The sequence below is a fragment of the Choloepus didactylus genome, chromosome 15 (assembly GCF_015220235.1).
Source record: "Choloepus didactylus isolate mChoDid1 chromosome 15, mChoDid1.pri, whole genome shotgun sequence".
Classification (NCBI taxonomy): domain Eukaryota; kingdom Metazoa; phylum Chordata; class Mammalia; order Pilosa; family Megalonychidae; genus Choloepus; species Choloepus didactylus.
In genome coordinates, this window is record NC_051321.1 from 2,083,902 (window position 1) to 2,101,513 (window position 17,612).

A 17,612-nucleotide genomic window follows, 5' to 3' on the forward strand; every position below is an offset into this window, starting at 1 on the left:
TTCCTCATCGGCGGGGAGAGCGTAGGTTTTGCCGGTGCCGGCGGTGCAGCCGGGTGGGTGGGCCTCGTATCCTTTGAACCTTTCCACCTAACAGCCAGAGCAGCCCAGGGATAGATATATATATGTGTTTTGAAATTGCCTCTGTCTGGAGACTGTTTATTATGGTTGCAGCAAAGCAGATTTATGCTTGCTAGAAAAGATTTGGTATCTAGACTGGCTGGTTCAGAGGGGAACAGTGCCGTTTTATACTGCTTATTTCTTAAAGGTGAATTTGTTTTTCCTTAGAGATCTTGTACCTTCTTGTTTGTTTATTTTTCTATATTAATATTTGGGGGTGGCAAGGGTGATTATTTAGCAGGTTGGCTGAACCATTAGCCATGTGTTCATGTGTTATGTAGACAGCATAAAATTGATTCCTTCATTTATTCATCCATGCACTCGTTCCTTCACTCATTCGTTAATCTACCACGCATCGATGGCAAGGCAGGCTCTGTGCCCAATCCCATGCTGGCTCCTGGGGGCGACGAGTATGACACGGGAAAGATGGCCACTGCCCCTGGAAGCACAGGGAAGGGTCCACACAGACGTGCCCTTGAGCGGGGCCTGCAGAGAGAGCGGAGGGTTTTCCTGGGTGGAAAGATGTGAGTGGAGTGGGTATGCCAGGTAGGAAGAGAGCAAAGGCCAAAGCAAGACCGAAAATCCTGGTGCGTTTGGGAGTGGTCAGTACCTGTGTGGCTGGTGGGAGAAGCTTCCCTTTTGGACATCGCCCAAGCCACCCGCTAGGCCGCGCAGGCCCTCCCCGTTTCTCCCTGCAGTGAGCAGCACTCCTTGCTCGTCTGCCTCCATAGTTGTCCCGTCCACAGGCTGGATGGACCTCTCAGGATGACATGCGCCCTCAGCCTGCCGCCCATGGGCATTCCCTTCTCCTCCTTGAGGGATAAACTCTTGTCCCCTGGACTCTTGACCCCATTTGTAAGGTGAGCAGAGGAGGAACCTCCAGTTCCAAAAATCAAAGTGGATCTCACGACTAGTTCCAAACTTGTTTTTCTTCTCCACGACTTCCAAAGCAAGCTGGTAGAAATGTCATCACCACATCAATGTGCTTCTCTGCCGGCATCTTCCTGGGATTCCTGGTCCCTGGGTTTGGCAGGTCCTTCTAAGGACTTGGGGACTGCTGCTCCCCAAGAACTGTGGACCACATCTGTTCAGGGGACCTGGGTGGTGCTCCAACCACACCACACGCTTTGGTCCTGATGCAGCCTTTCTTCCTGCACTGCGGGGCAGCTGCAGCGCTCTTCAGGCCAGTGGACGAGCCTCTGGGGCTGGACGTGGGGACGGTCAGGCTGCTGGTGTTGGGAAGGTCCATGCAAGGCTCTCCCTCACCACTGACTCCATGGGTGGCTGAGCCCAGGGAAGATGGGGCCCCTTCTGAATCTTTTATTCATAAGCTCTTCATAAACCACCAGTAGCCACATGAGTGATGTGATTTAAAAGCATCTTGCTACTCGATAGTAGAAGCAGAATTATTCTTGTAGTGGAATTCATCAATGTCTAAATATGGCTTTTTAATGCTGCTTTCTATGGAAGGTCAAGTTTGAATGAAAGAACAGGAGTGGTGAGCTTGGTGGCTGATTGCTGCTTTCACGTTCTCCGTAGAGGCACCCCATTGAGGGATTCTCTGTTTGGGTGTTGTTCAGCAGAGAGCCCTTCTGCTGCATCAGGACAGCCTGCTGGCCCCTGTGAGCCGGGGCTCTCCACAGCACCAGCTGAAGCTGCTCTTTGACAATGTGGCACTGGCGGAGCCTCCAACCCATTTGGTAGAATCCTTTCATCAGCTGCTGCAGGGGGCAAACCTCATTGTGATGAAGAGAAGCTCAGCCCAAGTCAGCTGGCGAAGACTGCCTGGGAAAGGGGGAAACTACTGGGGTACCCTGGCTGCTTGTTGGTGCAAAGGCATCCCCGCCTTTTCATTAAAACCAGCAACTGGCAAAGGGGCGGATGCGTTTCCTTAACTCTGCTGGGTGCTTCCCTGGGTGGACAAGGGGAGCCTTAGCTTTGGCCCAGGGAGAGATAAAGGCATCTTTTTTTTAAAAAAAAACTTTTTATTTTTAAATTCATTCACTCTTACAGGAAAGTTAAAAAAAATCATAGGAACCCTAGAGAGAGAACTTCAACATACCCCTACCCCCCACCAAATAAATACCCAAATCCACCAACTGTAACATTTTGCAACATTGGTCATATCATTTTATCTATCCATCAATCTGTCAGTCCATCTATCTATCCATGGATCTGTTGATCCATCCATCAGTCTGTCTATCTCTTTACACATCAATCCATTTTCTGAATACTTCAGCGTGGGTTGTGTACACCATGCTCTTTGAACTCATCATACTGCCATGTACATTTCCTAAGAACAAAGATATTCACTTAGGTATCCACCTTAAGTGCAGTTATCCAGTTCAAGAAATTTAATATTGATATAAAACTTACAGTCTATATTTTGATTTTTTCATATGTCCCAATAATATCCTTCTCTCCTCCCTTGTTGGATCTCTCCAGGATCATGCATTGCCTTTAATTGTCATTATCTGTCTAGTTGCTCTCTTTTTTTTTAATTGCTGGAACATATAGTCAGCATAAACTTTCCCATCTTAATTACTCCCCAATATACCATTTAATGGAATTAATCACTTTCATTCTGTTGTGGTGCCCTCCCCACCTTCCATTACTGAAACTGTCCCAGTTCCCCAAACAGAAACCCTGCACCCATTTTGCATTAACTCCCCATTATCCCTGCCTCCACCCACGGCCACCTGTACTCTAATTGCTGTCTCTGAGCTTGCGTATTCTCTGATATTTTCTTTGTGGTTACCACGGGGCTTAAATGTAACATCCTAAATCTAAAACAATCTCATTTGCTTTAATACCAACTTAACTCCAATAGTATAAACAAGCTATGTTCCCATACCCTTCCATGCCCCCACCTTCATGTAGTTCTTGTCACAAATTATGTGATTATACATTTTGAGTCCAAAACCACTAATTTATCATTGCAATTTATGCATTTGCCTTTTAGAGCTCATAGAAAGTAAAAAGTGGTTATAAACCAAAAATACAATAATACCAACATTTGTATTTACCCCGTCACCACCCAGACCAGAGCTCTTGACTTGTTCACGTGGCTTTGATCTATTCTCTATTGTCCTTCCCTTTCAACCTGGAGAACCCACTTTTGCATGTTTTGTAGGGTTGTTCTCGTGATGACAAACTCCCTCAGCTTTCGTTTTTCTGGGAATGTCAATGTCTCCCTCAAATTTGAAAGACAGTTTTAACAGATACAGAATTCTAGTTGGTGGTCATTTTTCTTTTTGCCTCCATGGTTTCTGCTGAGAAATTGGAAGTCAATCTAAGTCAGACTCCCTCGTACATAACACGTTTTTCTCTTGCAACTTTTAGAACTCTTTCCTTGTCTTCTGACTTCAGCAGTTTGTTCAATATATGGTGGGGTGTGTTTTTCTTTTTTATCTTCTTTGGTGTTCTCTGGGCTTCTTGGATGCACATATTCATGTCTTTTGCTGTTTGGGAAGATGTCTCTCATTATTTCTTTCTCTTGTCTTCCTGCCCCTTTCTTTCTTTCTTTTCTTTCTGGGATTCCCATCATGTCTGTATCGACATGCTTGATGGTGTCCCGGATGTCTCCTAGGCTATTTTCACTGTTTATAATTTTTTTTCCTCACTGCTCCTCAGCTTGACTCATTTCAGTTGTCTTGTCTTTGAATTCACTGATTCTTTCTTCTGCCAGCTCCAATCTGCTGTTGAAAGCCTCCTGGGCATTTTTCATTTCAGTTACTGTGATCTTCAACTCCAGTAGTTCTGTTTGGCTCCTTTTGAAAATGTTTATCTCTTTATTGAGATTCTCATGTTGCTCTTTCATTGTTTTACTGATAATCTGTTGTTCTCTGCACTTTCCTTCATTGCCTGGAGCATTTTCAAGATCATTTTTAAAGTCTTTGTCCAGTGTGTCCACATTCTGGTCTTCATTGGCATTTTCTGGATTTTTATTCTCTTCCTTTGGATGGGCCATCATTTCCTGTTTCTTTGTCGTATAATTTTTGTTGCACACTGTACATTTTAATATTTTAAAATGATAGCTCTGGGTTTTTTCCCCCTGAGATGTCTGTTTCTTTATTTTGTGAGCAGCTGGTGATGTGACACAGATTTTCTTGTGTGTCAGCCCTCCTTTCAGGAGGGTCTGCCCAAACGCCGAGTGTGGGGGCACTGCCTGTCTCTCGTGGGCCTGCACCTTGCTCGGGGCTTGTGCTTGCTGGTAGCCTTAGGAGGTCCCCTGTTTGGAGGCGTTTGAATGCCCCTCTGCTTCCCAGGAGACAGACTTCCTCCCTCTTCTCGCTGTTGAAAGTGGGTAATCCTTTGCTGCAGGCTGTCTGCCCCTGTAGCATCTTAAGCTGCTTTCCTTGTTGTGTCTGGAGGGCAATTTCTGAGAGGGGGGCACACCAGAGAGGAGTCTCCCCAAATCAGTGTCTCCCAGCTGGCACAAGCCAGGGACCCAGCCCTGGGACACAGACCAGCTCCAAACTGCCCTGGGGAGGGGTCAGGAGGTGCATCAGGGGCTTTTTCCCTGGCTCCCCGAGGCTGCGCTTTCCTACCTGCCCAGCAAATGCAGCCCTGAGGAAGCATAGCATCTTCTAGTCCCTTCCACTCCTGGTCTCATGGCTGCCCCCAGCGAGGTGAGCTGAAGCTGCTAATCAGAAGCCGTGCCCAAGCCTGATCTCTGGTGAGTGGAGTTTTGAGTCCCTTTCTGCCTCCGGGGAGCTAGCCAGGGGGGTACCCTTGGAGGCCTGCCGTGAGGGTGGGGGCTGGGCACCAGTAACCGCCCACCCAGAGAGCAGTTTCCCTCCCGGCTTCACCCTACTTTACCAGCCTCCCCTCCCGCTTTTCACTGGGTGCTGCACCATGTTCCACTGGACTCTGGTGTTTCCGGCAGTTTCTGCCTGTTTAATAGTTGTTACGGTGGGAGGACTGAGTCCTGGAGCTCCCGGCTCTGCCGTCTTCCCACCTCGGCTTTCATCAAGAGGAAAACCAAAGCTGAGGTCAGGCAAACAGGCACAAGCAGTAGTAGAAATAATAATAATATTAAAAATACTTAAGGTTTTAATCATGTGCAGGGATTGTACTCAGTACTGAACATGAATTATACCTTGTAGATTTTGCAACAACCTGATGAAACAAAGTACAATTAGCTATTATATAGACTAAGTAAGATTAAAGAAATTAAGAAATATTCATAGCAAACACTGACATGCTGCTCTGAGAGTTGTGCTTTGGTTTATGACAACCCTGCACGGTCGGTCCCACTGCCGTCCCCACGCCACAGAGGAGGAACCAGGGGATTCAACAGTGAGGGACTTGCCTGGGGCTCGTGCACCACGATTCGGAGCCTCCCTTGTACCAGAGGCTCCGCGCTCCAGCTCCTCGTCCGCCTTCCAGACTCAGGCCGCCTGCAAAGGGTGGGGCCCTGTCTGCTTTGCCTCAGGTGCACCCTGGAACCGGCCTTTCCATATTACTCTGCACTGCAGGGTGGCTCCTTCTGCCAGGGCCCCCCCTCAAAATCCTTCCTGGGGACCCAGGTCCCTCTTCTCTTCTCTCGCTGCCCCTGAGGGCTGCAGGGAGCCCACGGGCAGTCCCGCCCAGCCCCGGGTGGAACCAGGGAACGGGATGCGGAGGTCTACCATGCCACGTGGCTGAGGTCCCGGGGTGGGTCGGCTGTCTAGGGGAAGGAGGACTCGGGGGGAGGAAACTGCTCTCCTTAGGCCCAGCGGGAGCTGCAGTGTCAGCTGGAGGAGAAAAGGACCTGGATAGCTGCCCGGAAGCTACTGACTGGCCACCAAGTTAGGGCCTACAGCAGAGAAAGGTCAAAAATTAATTTAGGATGGTTTATTCATTCAACAAATGCGGGTTGCTGGTGCTGAGTTCCAACTTGGCGGGCCGGGGCCAGGGAACCTGGTCAGCCCCTGGGGGAGGCGATGGGCACGGGTAGTAGCGCCCTCCACAGCCCCCCCCCAGGGAATCTGGCCAGCCCCTGGAGAGGGTAGTGGGCATGGGCAGTAATATCCTTCACAGCCCCCCGGGCCTGAGAAAGTGGAGCCGGCTACAGGCCCCATCTCCCTCACCCAAAATACAACCGTTAGAGGAAGCTTGCCGGAGAAAACCGCCCCCCTTATCTTGCCCGCACACTCCCCGTTGCCTGAGCAACTCCCGCCACCGCCAGTGCGCATGCACCGTTGCCAGAGCAACTCCCGCCCTTTCCAAACGACCTCCGCGCCCTCTCAGAACCAATCCTAGCCTTTATCCCCCTCAGCATTGCCATGTAAGGACCCCACACCCCTGACACCGACCCCGCCCTCTATGCCACCCTATATAACTTGTGCTCACCCCTAAATAAAGGCTTTTGTTCTATCTCCTCAAGAGGAGAGTGTTTCGCGTTCCTCTCTCGCCGCCCTCCACACCTTGCACACCTCCGCCGGGGACTCGGCCAAGTCCCCCGCCTCACCCTCGCCTCCGGGAAGAGCTGCCGCCGGTACCCCTCAAGCAACGCTGACCGCAGAGGGTTCCGTGGGTGCCCGCCCCTAGCTGCGACCTCAACTGGTGCCCCGTGTGAGGCACATCTACTCGTCCCCTCTCCACACAACGGTCCAGCAAATCGCCCGCTCGCCCGGACGCCTCTCCAACTCCCCTTCTCCTTGCCTGCAAGGTAAGGGCCGCCTCTCCCTCGCCGCTCCGCGCCCGGAGCCGCCTCTCCCTTCCCGAATTATCCCAGCTACAAATACTGTTGCCCCCGACTACCTCTCGTCTTCTCTTTCTATGACCCCCATTCCTCCTAACACTCTCCCTCTACCCCTCCATTACTTTGGTGTAGTCCTCTGTGTCTTCGTTTCTCTGTTCGGCGCAGTGTGCCTCGCCGTGACCGCCCCCCCAGACTGTTCCCGTTACCAGAGAGTCCTGCTTTCTGTTCTCGCCGTCTCCTTCGGCCTCGCAGCCACGGTTTACCTCATTCTCCTTGCTCGGTAGACGACCCCCCCCTCCTTTCCCCTCCGCTATGGGTAATCGTCTATCCGCACGCCAAGCACCTCAAGTTCGCGCTCTGGCGGGTCTCTTAGACACACATCGCTGTAAGGTGTCTGTCCGGCAGCTGCAAGTATACTGGGACCTCCTGCTGCCCTTTAACCCATGGCTCTCCACTTGCCATCTTTGGGACCCTGTTACTTATGATCGCCTTATTGATCGGGTCACCAACGCCATGGAACATGAGAGCAAGCGCTTCCCTCCCGGCTTGCTCCCCACCTTAATAACCGTCCGCTCCTGCCTTCAAGGCTCCCTCCCCCCTGATCGAGGCCCCATTAAATCCAAGGAGGCCCTATCAACCCAGTCAACAGATTCAGACAGCGAGACTAATGCGGACCACAATTCGGACACAGAATCCTTAGTCGAGCAAATTAACAACGCGCTCGAAGTCACCCCCCAAAAACGAAACAATGCCGAGTCTCTCCAAGATGGCGAACTTCCTCCTTCTTCTTCCACCGAAGGGAGGAAGTGCTCCAGCGATGACGTCAGCCCTGAGCCGGGCCGGAAACCGCATGTGCTTTACCCCGCCCTTCCACAGGGCGGAGCTAGTCCGCCATCTTATGCCTTAGCTACGCCCACCGCGCCGCCATCTTGCGACACTTGGGGCCTCCCGCTTCCGCCGCAACCCACACCCACCCCCCACTCACGACCCGCCTTCCTCTCCCCCTTAGAGCCGCTGCCGGCGGCTGCCGCTGCCCCTCCCGCCCCGCCGGCGAACAACCCCTGGCTGCCTTCAGCACCTCAAGGCAACCCTTGGGGCAACGCTGCCCCTGCCCCCACTCCCGCGCCAGGCCCTCTGCAAGCGCGTCCTCCTTTCCCTCGCGCTTTTCGCTGCTTTCCCCTTAACCTTGCCCCCACACCGCAAAAACCGTACGACTGGTATCCCTTTGACTCAGATACTATCAAGCAGCTTCGCAGGGCCGTCAAGGAGGACGGGTTGGGTAGCCCATATGCTTCCCAAATACTGCAGGATATCGCCATGGACTTTTGCCTCCCCCAAGACTGGGCCTCGCTTGCCCGTACCATCCTTAACCCCGGCCAGTTCGTTGATTGGTGTGCCCACTTCCAGGCAGAAGCAGCTAGGCAGAGCGAGCGAGATGCAGCCACTGGGGCCACTCATTCCCCCGAGGCTTACATGGGCACGGGAGCGTTTATACACGCATCCGCCTATACCAATGCACCCGCCACCTTTTGGCCTATCCTTCGGGGAATCACCTTACGAGCGTTTGCCAACTGTTCCGCCTGTCGGCCTACTAAATTCACCAAGCTCCTCCAGGAGCCGAGTGAGCCTTTCGCCACCTTTCTATCCAGGGTCGAAGAAACCTGCGCTCGAAAGGTTAGTGATCCCCAGGCCCAACTGGCCCTCGCTCGAGAACTCATTCTCGAGGGAGCCAATCCCCCTTGCAAGCAGGCTATCCTTCCCTTGCGGGAGAAGAGCCTACACGATTGGGTACTTGCCTGCAGCGCCTTTGACCCAGCTGCCGCGTCCCTAGCCCAGGCTGTCTCTGGCGCTGTCACTGCCGCCTTAGCCGCCACCGCCGGTTGCTTCAAGTGCGGGCAGAGCGGCCATTTTGCCCGGGAGTGCCCCAATGCGGAGGTCAACCGCCCGCCCTTCATGCCGTGCAATGGGCGCCCCCCTCCCACTCCTTGCCCACGCTGTCAGCGTGGCTATCACTGGGCCCGCGATTGCAAATCTAACCCCAAACCCCTCCGCCCCAGTCAGGGTCAGCACCAAGGTGCTGAGCAAGCTTTAAACTCCAAGCGGGGCAAGCCTCAGCCCCGCCCCTAAGAGGCAGTGTCCCAGCCGGTTCTAGTGGAACTGATCATCCCACCTGGGGCCACAACGGTGGCCCCAAAGGACTTCCCGAGTGCCCCTACCATTGTCATTCTTCCTCCCCTAGGGGGGATTGCCCGTACCAGTGGCATGTGGCATCTAACGGCACCGTTGAAGTCTCCCCGCCAGAGCCTCAAAAGGAAGGCCATAAAATGCTTCTCTGGACAGTCCCTATCACTCCGGAAAAGCCTACCCATAAATTAAAAATAGGGGGGCAATGGTACACGGGCACGCTCGATTCAGGGGCAGAAGTCTCTTGCATGCCCGCTCAGTATGCCACCATGTGCATGGTTCTTGATGGTCCCTCGGTAGTGGGAGCCACCAGTACCTCCACTTCTCTTCAGGCCATGGGACCCATTAAGTGGGAGGATGAAGAAGGCCACTCAGGCACCTTCCGCCTGTTGTTCCTACACACCATAGACCAAATTTTATGGGGCCGTGATATCCTCGCCGCCTCTGGGGCAGTGCTTACTACGCAGCCCCCCCAATAATGTGCGCCACTGCTCGTTTAACACCTCCAGCGCCCGTTCCTCTGCAGTGGGATACTGAGGAACCTATATGGGTGGAGCAGTGGCCCCTTCCCACGCACAAATTAGTAGCACTCCAAGCCCTTGTCCAAGAACAATTGGACGCTAGCCACATAGAACCTTCTACTAGTCCCTATAATTCGCCAGTGTTTGTTATTCATAAAAAAGCCACAGGGAAATTTAGGCTCCTCCATGATCTGCGGGAGATCAATAAGCATATTCTTCCCATGGGCTCCCCGCAGCCTGGCCTCCCCCATCCAGTGGCCATCCCGGCCCACTATCACGTAGCCACCATTGACATCAAAGACTGTTTCTTTTCCATCCCACTACATGAGCGAGACCGCCCGCGCTTTGCCTTTACAGTCCCCGTCCCCAATCACGCGGGCGCGGCTAGCAGGTACCAATGGAAAGTCCTCCCTCAAGGGATGCGTAACAGTCTGGCCATCTGCCAAATGTATGTTAATCACGCAGTGGCCCCCCTGCGAAAGCGGGCCATGCTCATCCATTACATGGATGACATCTTGGTGGCCTCTGAGGACGCCGAGGCGCTTCCTCTAATCCTCAAAGACCTCACCACTAATTTAGCTGACCTCGGCCTTATGGTTCAGCCCGAAAAGGTTCAGATTGTGCCGCCATTGGCCTTCTTAGGGTTTAGCATTGATAAAACCATTGCCCCATCCGCTCCCCAGCTGGACATACCAGATCGGGTCACCATCACTGAGCTCCAACAGCTCTGCGGTCAAATCAATTGGCTCCGCTCTGCGTTGCCAATCACCACCGCGCAGCTCCAACCACTCTTTATGCTGCTGAGTGTCCCAGAGGCCCCGCCGCTAGCATCTCCCGGTGCATTAAGCTCACCCAGGAGGCAAAGGAAGCCATTGCCGCGGTTAACAAGGCGCTCGCCGCCTGCTGTCTCAACAGGTTCAGCACTACAGAGGGCAATCTTATGGCACTCATCCTTCCTACGCCCGGAACACCCATGGGCTGCCTGTGGCAAGATGGCCCTCTACTTTGGGCGCACCCCACTAAAAGCCGGCTTAGGAAAATCTGCCCCGCAGTGCGGCTCTGGATCAGCCTAGCTTCAGATCTAGTCACCCTGGCTGTTCATGTATTTGGAGTGCCGCCGGAAAAAATTGTTTGGCCCCTGGACGCAGGCCAAACCCGCCTGCTTATACGTGATAACCCGGACATGCAAATCCTTTTAGAAGGATTTCATGGGGAATTCAGCTGCCACTATCCTAGCCATCGACTGTTACAGGGGCTCGCCAAGCTTCCCTTCCGCAGCCCCTTCCACCCTTTCCCCTCCTCTGCACCCATCCCGGGTGCCATTACCGTCTTTACTGACGCCTCCAAAACCCGTTTCGCCTTCCTCTCTTATCCCCCGGACCACCCAGAACCCCGCCTATTCAGCTATGTCAACCTTCATTCAGTCCAAGTGGGGGAAATCCTGGCGGTGTCATACGCGCTGAACACCCACTGGGACCACCCAGTAAACATTTTCACCGACAGCCTCTACACTTATCAGGTCTGCCGAGTCCTCGCGTTTTCCACCTTTTTCCCCGGGAACTCGGCCATCGATAAAGCACTTTCTGACCTCAGGAGCATCTTGGAGCATCGACAGGATTCTTGGTTCATTAGCCACATTCGTAGTCACTCAGGCCTTCCGGGGCCCTTGGCTGATGGCAACAGTATAGTAGACCAAGCTGTCTCAGCTCAAGATACCCAAGCAATGCTAACTCGCACAGCGGCCCCTCCGGGGGATGCTGTTAACCAGGCCAAGTTATTGCATTCTAAGTTTCACTTTTCGGCTGCATCGTTGCATCATCTATGTGGCCTCCCCCTAGACACCTGTAAACATCTTGTCCGCAATTGCGCAACTTGTGCGCCCTTCGCGCCGCTTGGCCCCCTGCAACCTCAGGGAGTCAACCCACGAGGCCTAAAACCCAATTCTAGATGGCAAATGGATGTAACTCACGTTCCGTCCTTTGGGCGCCTCAAGTATGTACATGTAATGATTGACACCTTCTCGGCCATGTGTTATGCAGTCCCCCTCGCCGGGGAAACGGCCAAACACTGTATCAAGGCCCTAAGACAAGGAATTCTCTTCATGGGAGTCCCCTGGGACCTAAAAACGGACAATGGGCCTGCCTATCGCAGTGCCTCCTTTACGGCCTTTCTTCAGTTATATAACATCACCCATCATTTCGGCATCCCCTATAATCCACAGGGGCAAGCCATTGTAGAAGCAATCCATCGCCGCTTAAAAACACAAATTGAAAAAGAAAGGGCCATGCTCCCCCAGGCAACTCCAGGGGACCTTATCATAGCAGCCCTTATTCACCTTAACCTATTCACATTCAATAAGGAAGGGCTTTCGCCCCTACATAGACATTGGGGGCCCTCGTATAGGCCCACCCAGGCCCCGATGTTCTACTGGAAGGACCCAGAGAGTAATGCCTGGAAGGGTCCCTCCCCACTCCTCGCCCAGGGGCGCGGGTTTGCTTGTGTTTTCCCAGATGATGCAGCACAACCAATCTGGATCCCAGGAAGGGCAATCCGGCCCGCCACCAGCAGCCACGCGTCTAACGAGACGAGAACGCCGTCGTCTCCGCAACCTGGTGCACCAGATGACAACCTTGCACCTAGACTGGGAGCCCAGTCCGGAGATACCCCCGGAGAGACAAGAAATCATGGAGATTATGCGCCTATACAGACGGGCAAAAGCAAGCCCCCTGCACCTCCATAACCCCCACCCAAGCATTGCTTCCCTTCTAATGATCATGCTTGCCCTCGCCTCTTCCACCCAGGCCAACTCACTACACCAACCTTTTAACTGGACAGTCCATATCATGGGGGGGATAGAGAAGGACCTCCTCTATAATGTTACAGCCGAGGCTCCTTCGTTTACTGCCAGCATTTGTGATTTTGTTCAATTCACAGGTTTAAACAACAATAATTGGTTACGTAATCAATGTCAAGGCGGCCTCGTTTCTGGTTATTACATTTGTCCCTCCACAGGCAAAGGCTGTGCTGACCCCTAGCATTTTTATTGCCCCTCCTGGGGGTGTGAAACAATGGCCTACGGATGGTCTGGAGCTCCCAATAGAGATCAGCACCTCCAAGTGTCATGGACAAAGCCAAATTGGCGCAATATAACCCTTAAGGTTAAAAACCCTGGCGAGGACAATTGGCTTAGTGGCCGCACATATGGCCTCCGCCTCTACATGGAGGGCTATGATTGGGGTGGTCTCTTCTCCATACAAAAGAGACACCCCACCGCCACCGATCCGAGCGGCGTTGGCCCCAACAAAGTCCTTAACCCCCTTAATCCACGGCCCTCCAGCTGCACCTCAGCTGCAAACAGCGCATCGCCAACCCCACCACCCCAACCTTTTCTGCGCCCCTCTCATTACTCCTCTCCCCTCCTCGGCCTTATCCAAGCGGCCTTCACCTCAGTGAATTCCTCCCACCCCAATCTTACCTCCTCCTGTTGGCTTTGCCTCTCCACCTCCTCCTCCCTGTATGAGCCCGTCGCCTCCAACCTCTCCTTTTCGGAAAATACAGAGAATAGCCCCTCGGAATGCAATTGGAATACCTCTGCCGTCCCCCTAACCTTTCATTCAGTCTCCTTTACAGGAAAGTGCATCCGCCCTCTCTCATACAACTCTCCCAACCTCACAGCTTGTGCCAACTACTCATCTCCCAGCAGCTCTGCCAAATTTCTCATTCCTCATAACTCCTCCCAATGGCTCTGCTCCTCTACAGGACTTACCCCCTGCCTTAACGTGCGAACCCTCAATACAACTCATGAAACTTGCCTCCTAATTGTCCTTATCCCTAGGGTCCTATACCACAGCGAGGAAGACTTCTTCCTCCGCCTGGAAACAACTGCAGCTCCTGCCCCTCTGCAAAAGCAAGAGCCCATCACCGCCCTCACGGTCGCCACCCTCCTAGGTCTTGCAGGCGCTGGCACCGGAATCGCTGCGCTAGCCAGTCAAGGCTCCGCCCTAACTCACCTCCGGGCGGCTGTTGACGAGGACATTCGTCACCTACAAAACGCTATTTCCCATCTTAAAAATTCTGTTAACTCCCTCTCTGAGGTCGTGCTCCAAAACCGCCGAGGTCTCGACCTTCTTCTCCTCAAAGAAGGAGGCCTTTGGGCCGCCCTAGGAGAAGAATGCTGTGTATATGCCAATTCCACAGGTCTCGCCGAAAACAGCCTAAAGAAGGTCCGAGAAGGACTAGAACAACGCAGAAGGGACCGTGAAGCCGCCAACTATTGGTCCCACATCTTTACCCCCCTCATCCCATACCTCCTCCCTCTCATCGGCCCCCTACTAATGATTATTCTAGCTCTCACCCTAGGGCCCTGTGTTATCCTCAGACTTGTCCAACTTGCTAAAAGCCAGGCCAATGCTGTCTGCTCATCATTTGTACAAGTGCAGTATCAACGACTTGCCTCTACTGAAGAAGCTGGCCCTCCGCAGCGCCACCACCCTCGTCCATCCCGCAAGCAGCGAGGCCCCTGTCGAGCGCCCGGGCGCCACACCAACGCCGAGCTCCAGCCTCTCTGAGCGGCCGTCAATCCTTTTCCCCTCCCCGGCCTCCCCTTTCCCTCATCCCTTGGCTGATCTCTCCTGTGAGCTTCTTCTTCTAATTAGAAAAGAAGGGGGAATTGCGGGTTGCTGGTGCTGAGTTCCAACTTGGCGGGCCGGGGCCAGGGGACCTGACCAGCCCCTGGGGAGGGTAGTGGGCATGGGCAGTAATACCCTCTACAGCCCCCCGGGCCTGAGAAAGTGGAGCCGGCTACAGGCCCCATCTCCCTCACCCAAAATACAACCGTTAGAGGAAGCTTGCCGGAGAAAACCGCCCCCCTTATCTTGCCCGCACACTCCCCGTTGCCAGAGCAACTCCCGCCCTTTTCAAACGACCTCTGCGCCCTCTCAGAACCAATCCTAGCCTTTATCCCCTCAGCATTGCCATGTAAGGACCCCACACCCCTGACACCGACCCCGCCCTCTATGCCACCCTATATAACTTGTGCTCACCCCTGAATAAAGGCTTTTTGTTCTACCCCCCTGTAAGGAGAGTGTCTCGTTTTTCTCCCTCGCCGCCCTCCACACCTTGCACGCCTCCGCCGGGGACTCGGCCAAGTCCCCCGCCTCACCCTCGCCTCCGGGAAGAGCTGCCGCCGGTACCCCTCAAGCAACGCTGAGCGCAGAGGGTTCCGTGGCTGCCCGCCCCTAGCTGCGACCGCAAACAAATACTTGAGGTGATTTTTTAAAATTTTACTTAATGTAAAATGTAGATAAAAAAACAGCATGCAATAAAATATTACCATCCACTTTAGAGGTCTTGTTTTCACATGTGCCAGTGCATCCTCTCCCACCTCCCCAAAGACGCCCATATTATCCTGAATTTTCTGTTTGTCCGTCCCTGGCTTTTCTTTTTTTTTTTTCCTTCCCCCACATATATGTTGTTTGATTTTTATTTTTTCATATTTTGTATAAATGGATTAGTAATCTCTGTTGTTTCTAGAATGTCAGTTTTCACATGTGGCATTACATGGAGGATGTGGCTGTGGTCAGTTTTCTCTGCCTTGTGTCCCATTATGCAATTGTCCCAGGTAGACTTTCCTTCTGTCCAGGGACATTTGGGTGGTTTTCCCTTTTTTCCTTTTATGAACAGTTTTCGATGAGCATGTTGAAGATTTCTCTTGCATTCCCGCTCAAGGGTTTCTCCAGGAGCGTAACTGAGAGTAGAACTAGGAGGATTTAATCCCCATGCTTCTCTCACTGCCCCTATTTCTAGATGACATGGTTGTCTGCATAGGAAATTCTAAGGAATATACGCATGCACATTCACATCTTCCTAGAACTAGTCAGTGAGTTAAGCAAGGTTCTAAGGCACACAATAAGTGTATGAAAATCAATTATATTTCTGTATACTACAATGAACACATAGACACCAAAATTTACACACATGCCATTTATAATTGCTCAAAAATGAAACAGATGTAAATCTAACAAAGTACGTGCTGGACATGTGTGTTGAACACTACCCAGTGCTGATGACAGACATGAAGGAAGATCTAAGTAAACTGTGACCAGTCGTGGGGGACTTAATGTGTAGTGTCTGTTCTCCCCAAATTGATGCACATGTTTAACTTACCCATCACATGCCCGGCAAGAGTTTTGAAGATATAGATAAGATAATTCTAAAACTTATATGGAAAGGCAAAGGAACTGAAATAATGTTTAGGTTAAAAATTGTTAAAGCACATTTTTGAAAGAGGATGAAAGTGGGAGGAATGAGTCGACTTGATGCTAGGCACCGGGTGCTGGAGGAGGGACACACATGAGATCTTCAAAAAGACACACGGAGAATCAGAAATAGATTGACTCAAGTTTGCCCAACTGATTTTTAACAGCCTTATTGAGATATGATTTGCATAGTCCACATTTCTCCCATTTAAAGTGTACAGTTCAATGGTTTTTACTAGATTCTCAGCATTGTGCAACCATCTTCAGGGTTGATTTTGGAGCATTTTCATCACCTCAAAAAGAAACCCTGCAGCTGAGCTCCCACCCCTCCCCAGCCTCCCACCCCACCCAGCTCTAAGCAAACACTAATCCATATTTTGTCTCTATGGATGTACCTCTTCTGTACATTTCATATTTAATATTTGTTTAATATTTGTATCTGGCTTACTTCACTCAGTGTAATGTTTTCAAGGTTCATCCACATTGTTGCATGTATCAGAACTTCATTCCTTTTTAGGAAAGAGTAATATTCCATTGCATGCATATACAAGGCTTTGTTTATCTGTTCATCCTTTGATAGACATTTGGGCTGTCCCCACCGTCCCAAATGATTCCTAACAAAGATGAAAAACCAATTCAGGGAAGGAAAGAGAGCGCCTTCCACAAATGATGCTGAGTAGCTGGGTATCCACAGACAACGACGACAGCCAAAAAACCAGTCCTTAACAATGATCTAAAAATGTCTCACATGTTATTCAAACATCATCTCAATATGAAGGTTCGTGTAAACCATGAAACTCTTAGGAAAAAAATCTTAGGAATAAAATCTTTGGGATCTAGGCTAAGCAAAGAGTTCTTAGAATGGACACCAAAAGCATGATCTGTAAAAGCAAGGATAATAATAAACTGGATTCATCAACAGTAAAATCACTTGCTCTATGAAAAGCTTTGTTAATAGAATGAAAAGGCAAACTAAGAGCTGAGAAAATATTTGCAAATCACACAGGTCTGCAAAAAAGAATTTTATCTAAAAAATATATATATAAAAAATAAAACTCGACATTAAAAACCGAACAATCCCATTAGTAAATAGGCAAAGACAGAAAGAAACATTTCATCAAAAGAAAATATACAAACAGAAAATAAGCTCAGGAAAAGACGCTCAACATTATCATCCGTTAGGGAAATGCAAATTGCAATTATAATGAGATATTGCTGCCCACCTATCAGAATAGCTAAAAAAAGAAAGAAAAGAGAAGAAAGAAAAGGACAGTGACAACAGCAAATGCAGAAACAGGCTTCAGTGGCTGCGAATTGGGCAGCCCCTCTGAGAAGCAGTTCGGCTCTTCCTTAAAGAACTGAGCATTCAGCTGTCATGCAACCCAGCCCCAGCCAGGGCACCTCTGGGCATTTATCCCAGGGAAATGAAGATGTAGAAACGGGACAGACAGCTGTCGAAACGGGGGACAGACGGTGCTTGCAGGGGGTTAAGGAGAGAGTGGGGGTGGGGACCGAGGAGGGTGTGGCTGTAGAAGTTCAGTGTCAAGGTCTTTGCTGGAAGGGAAATTTCTGTATCTTGAGTGTGTTTGTGTCAGGATTCGCTCTGTGATGTTGTACTATATTTTTGCAAGATGTTACCAAGGGGGAAGCTGGGAAACGAATGCATGGGTTCTGTCTGTATTATTTCTTACAACTACAATGAACTCAAATGAAAAATTAGTCTCTTAAAGCACAAAGTAAGTGTTTATAACTATGCCTCCCCTTATATATCTTCCTTACACACTGTGTGTGTAAGATAAAATTTACATGTAGTGACATGCACGGATCATAATTGTTAATTGTGAT